The sequence below is a fragment of the Micropterus dolomieu genome, linkage group LG01, assembly GCF_021292245.1.
Source record: "Micropterus dolomieu isolate WLL.071019.BEF.003 ecotype Adirondacks linkage group LG01, ASM2129224v1, whole genome shotgun sequence".
NCBI classification, from domain to species: Eukaryota; Metazoa; Chordata; class Actinopteri; order Centrarchiformes; family Centrarchidae; genus Micropterus; species Micropterus dolomieu.
The window spans coordinates 19,655,680-19,661,288 of record NC_060150.1 but is presented as its reverse complement, the minus strand read 5'-3'; the positions used below and the strand labels follow the sequence as shown (position 1 = coordinate 19,661,288).

General features: G+C 50.8%; 1 pseudogene; it reads right to left on the bottom strand.

Moving 5' to 3' along the window:
* Window positions 1–557: 557 nt before the first annotated feature.
* Window positions 558–5,609, bottom strand: part of LOC123977882 — a 90,514-nt pseudogene continuing 85,462 nt past the window's right edge.

Here is a 5,609-nt window from a genome sequence, read left to right as displayed (position 1 = left end):
ACAAGAAGGCACTTTAGGGATGTATCCTGGACGAGGGTGCAGGATAGCCCTAATATTCCCCGGGGCAAACTCCAGGCTTTGCGGGGAAACCGAAAGCGCTTGGAGATCCCCCACCCTCCTCAGAGAGGTGATAGCAAGGAGAAAGGCCATCTTGAGGGTCAAGTGCTGACTCCAGGGGTTCGAAGGGGGCCTCAGCCAACGCCCCAAGAACCACCGCCAGATCCCAAGTGGGAACCTTGGACCGAGTCGCAGGTCTCATCCTCCAGGCACCACGGAGGAAACGTACAACCAAGAGAAGTTTCCCCAAAGACCCCTCCCTCAGAGGGGCATGGAAAGATGAAATAGCTGCCACATACACCTTGAGGGTGGAAGGGGAAAGACCAGCAGAGAACCGGTCCTGGAGGAACTCAAGTACCTGAACCACCGGGCAGGTAACCGGGTCCACCGACCGCTCCCTACACCAAGTGGAGAAAACACTCCACTTCAGGTGGACGGGGCCCTGGAGCTGAGGAGGGTCTCGACTGCTCCGGCTGTTAGACCCACCTCTAGGTACTGTGCCCCCTCAGGGGCCAGACCCACAGTCACCATACGGCGGGGCAAGGGTGAAGAACCCGGCCCTGCGCCTGGGACAGCAGGTCTCTCCTCAGAGGGACCTGCCGCGGCGGGCCGTCCAGGAGCGACATGATGTCCCAGAACCACACCCGGGTTGGCCAGAACGGGGTTACGAGCAGTAGGCCGACATTGTCCTGGCGGACCCGCTCCAGGACCCCCGGGAGCAGAGCGACTGGGGGAAAAGCGTACAGACGTAGCCTTGGCCACGAACGTACCATGGCGTCCAGACCCAACGGGGCTGGAGGAACGAGAGAAAACCATAGCAGGCAGTGCGTAGTCTCTTGAGACGCAAACAGATCCACGTCTATGGGGCCGAACTCTCCGCACAAGAGCTCCACCACTTCGGGGTGAAGTCTCCATTCCCCGGGCCTCAGCCCCTGCCTCGACAGCAGTTCTGCTCCCTGATTCTGCGTCCCCGGGAGATACATCGCCCTGAGCGATAGTAACCTCTGCTGGGACCACAGGAGGCGGCAGTCTGTACAGAGGAGCAGACCGCCCTAGTGATTCAGATAGGCTACCACCGCTGTGTTGTCGGAACGAACCAGGACGTGGTGGCCTTAGAGATCGGGCAGGAAACTCCTTAGAGCCTGGAACACCGCCAACATCTCGAGACAGTTGATATACCACTCGGACGGATGCACCTGCCAGGATCCCCTTGCAAAGCGGCCGCCCATGACCGCGCCCCAGCCCGTGAGGGAGGCGTCTGTCGAAATGACCAGCCGGCGACAAGACCCTCCCAGCACGGGCCCCTGGGACAGGAACCAAGTTTCCTTCCAAACTGATAGGGAACGAAGACACTTCCGCGTAACCCAAATCAGACGGAAAGGATTTCCCCTCGGGGAAAAACCCTTGGTCCTTAGCCACCACTGCAGGGGTCTCATGTGCAGCAGTCCAGATGGTATTACGCTGGACGCAGCCGCCAGGAGACCCAACACTCGTTGAAAGTGTTTTATAGTGATGGCGTGGCCTAACTTCACCCCTTTCACGGCAGCCAATATGGTGTCGACACGTGCCGGAGACAATTGTGCCCGCATTGTTGTTGAATCCCATACTACCCCTAGGAACGTAGTCCGTTGGGTGGGCGCCAGCACACTCTTCTTTGCGTTGAGCCTCAGCCCTAAACGCAGCAGATGAGCCAGAATGACACCTCGATGCCGAACCGCCAACTCTCGAGACTGGGCTAGGATGAGCCAGTCGTCGATGTAGTTGAAAATCCGGATGCCCTGGAGCCTCAGCGGGGCCAGTGCTGCATCCATACACTTGGTGAATGTGCGAGGGGAAAGTGCCAGGCCGAATGGAAGAACCCGATACTGGTAAGCCACACCCCCGAAGGCGAACCTCAGGAACTTCCTGTGAGAAGGACGGATGGAGACGTGGAAATAGGCGTCCTTTAGATCTATCTATTGGATTGGATGTGCGTCACGATGGCGGGGATGGTGAGCATCTTGAACCTGAATCTCCTCAGAGACCGGTTTAGAACCCGCAGATCCAAAATCCAGCCCCTCGGGGTGGTCGGTGATTCGTGTGATCTTCTGGTGGACCCCTGAAGCCCCAGAACAGCAGGGGAGAGCCGCCGAAGATCCACGATGAGTGAGTCTGGACGGGGGGTTGGGGGGGGGGGGCGGGCCCCCGGTCTTCAGGACCTCTTCCCTGAGCTCCGTCGGGACTGGATGACGGTCCTCAGATCGCGTCTCTCAGAAGGCTGAGGTTGAGAGCGCCGCCTCGCTGCCCCAGCTCCTCGGGGGGGCCCCCGAGAAGCGACACTCTGCTTCCTCTCCTCTTGGTAGGAGCTCGTAGAGGGAAGGGACCTACGCCTGGCAGCCTCAGCTGCCTTGGGTCCAGACCGGTGAGGGAGGTACTGGCGGAACGCTTCGCCCTGCTGGAACCGATCCACCACCGAGTCCACCGCGTCACCGAAGAGGCCCGCCGTGCTCACCGGTGCATCGAGGAGGAAGCTCTTATCCTTCTCAGATATGCCCACGAGGTTGAGCCATAGGTGACGCTCTGTGGCCACCAGAACCGACATGGACCGGCCAATGGAGCGGGCTGTTTCTTTGGTGGCCCGGAGAGACAGGTCCGTGGTTCTGCGAAGTTCCGCCAGATCTTCCTCAGAGGGACCCCCCCTTTAAACCATCTCCTGTAGCAGGTCGGCTTGGTAGGCTTGAAGCACCGCCACGGTGTGCAAGCTCGCACCTGCCTGGCCCGCTGCCATGTACGCCTTCCCCACGAGCGTAGATGTGGTGCGAGTTAATTTCATCAACTTACCAGGCAGCGTACTTCAGAAACACTGAAATGAACGGGGCTCAGCGCTGGAACTATTCAGTTCTTATGTTGCTTCCGCATTCCACAGTTCCAACAGAAGTCGATGGGAGTGTCGTAACTCTCTTATATAACGGCACAGGTTATAACTAAACTAGACAGTGCAATTTCTAGAGAAATTGCGGTGTGAATGCTGGCTGTTGAAGGATGGCTGTTGAAGGCTGGCACTAGCTAGGCGGACAGTAGTTCAGGGGGCGTGGCGTGAGTGAGAGGCGTGGTTTGAGAGGTGCTACAGTTCGCAGCTGGACAATATTGAGTTTGTAGGCAAATTACCATATATGGAAAACCGGCTCTGTAGACATCATTAGAGCCAAGAGTAGATCTTTGGCCATGTTTAACATGAACATCTGACATTGTTAACATTATTGATAAGACAGAAAATATAAGAAGCCTAATAAGTCTCCTATAATGTGTGTGTGTGTGTGTGTGTGTGTGTACCTGCTGGGACACACAGTTATGCTTACATGTGTTCTCCCATTCACTAAGTTTAAAGCTCCATGTTTTGAGGGCTCTCTGTATGTGTATGTGTGTGTGTATTGTGTCTGTCAGTGTCTTAATGTGTGTGGGGTTGTGTGCGTGTGTGAGTGCTGTGTCTGTCAGAGTATTAATGTGTGTGCGTGTGTGTGTGTTGTGTCTGTCAGTTTATTAATGCATGTGTGTGTGTGTGTTGTGTCTGTCAGTGTATTAATGCGTGTGCGTGTGTGTGTGCGCGTGTGTGTGTGCTGTGTCTGTCAGAGTATTAATGTGTGTGCGTGTGTGTGTGTTGTGTCTGTCAGTTTATTAATGCGTGTGTGTGTGTGTTGTGTCTGTCAGTGTATTAATGCGTGTGCGTGTGTGTGCGTGTGTGTGTGTTGTGTCTGTCAGTGTATTAATGTGTGTGCATGTGTGTGTTCAGTGAAGAGGACACAGACAGGTGTTCAGATAGCTTAACTTCCATCCACCAATCAGAACAGAGGACCCAGTCCTTGATCTTTCATCAGCTACGTCACCAAGGTAACCAGCTCTACAATAGAGACAGATAGGAAAACCTTCTGTCAAACAAACCTCCACAGAAACTAAACTATAGGTCGCATTGGCGAAATGAATTGAAATGAAACAGTTAAAAATGAAATTTTTTGTGTGGATAAAGTAAAAAGAAGTGAGCTCTTCAGCGAGTTAAAAAACTGGTATGTTCTGCTGTACTCCAGAAATTTTGACACAAATTTATATATAATGGGCTCGCTCCATTATAGAGCGTGCTTTTGTGATGATGAAGACCAGGTTCCGGGCCATCTTCCAGCAAGCGCTGGAGGTGCACCACACCTTTGTACCTTACGTGAGTATTTTTTTAAATTATACTAATGAGTAAATCAACAGACTGATAAATCAGAAACCATAAATTTTTTCAGACTGAAATATATTTTTAACCATTTCAGGTCTTAACAGCATGTGCCATCCTCCACTACCTCTGCCTTGGTGCTGGTCACATTGTGGCCCCAGAGGATGAGCCTAAGGAGGATGTGTCAGAGGATGAGGGGGAGAACGGTTTGGAGACAGTGAGTGGTGCTCCCTGGCATGACCAGCTGTCTGCAGAGGTGACTGCCCTGGAGGAGGTGCCCCCTGACCACCAACATTTTTAACAGGCAAGTAAAAGATCGGTGGTGGAATGCCTCTGTCCCAACACTTCATCCATGAGGACAAACCAGGCCCAAGTTGCAGCAGTGGGCTTCCCACCTACACCCTCTCCTGACCCTGGACACTTGCAATCCTAAGGCACAGGAAATCAATCATGGTAAATAACAACAGCAGAAAAACAAATTTCAGCAACTGTGTTTATTAACGTGCATGGCTAAAATGAATGAAATGAATATACAACGTACAAGGTAAATGTATTATATTAAAACAGGGTTGTAAGATGAATGCCGTTTGTAGTTCCCTTTATGCTACACAGTGAACGATTTATACAAAAATTATAAAAAAAATATATACAGAATATATAAATTTCAAATCACACATACATACTTTGTATTTTTTTTTTAATTGTCCCACTTTTTTTTGCTTGGAGGGAAGTCACCTTCCCCCACAGGCCCATTTTCTCCATAATTGTCCTAATCACAGAGAAACAAAAGAAATGGACTGGAAAAGGTGACAGGGCAGGACAGAGACACAAAAACACAACAAAGAGTTGCCCCATCTACTAGTTGTCTTATTGTTAAAGGCTTTGTATAGGATGGGGGCTCATTTAACTGTAACAGTTCAGTACACAATGATTAAATGCAGATATTACAAAAGGGCTATTGATACTTTAATTACCTCCAAGCCACGTTGGCAGAAAATTTTGCCCCAGTGAAGAGGTGGTCGCTCTCTATTTAATAAAGAGGGCAGTTTGCTCCTTGCTCCCAAAAACAAAATGACTTGTTCAAGTCAGTTTTTTGCTTCACATCACCAAACAGTAAGCAGCATAAATAGCAAAATAACCTAGTTACGTTAAACGTGTAGTATTTCCCAAGGTTTTTGTAACCATTACTAACGTTAACTGTCTGAAAACCAAGCAGGGTTCACAACCTGTCTAACGTTAAATTAGTCTAACGTTACGTTGTTTTTTCGTGTACAAAATATGAAGTATAAGTTAAGTATAATATCTATATGCCTATATATGCCTCTTGTTATTTTTACATTTGTGTAGTTGGCTTTTGAAG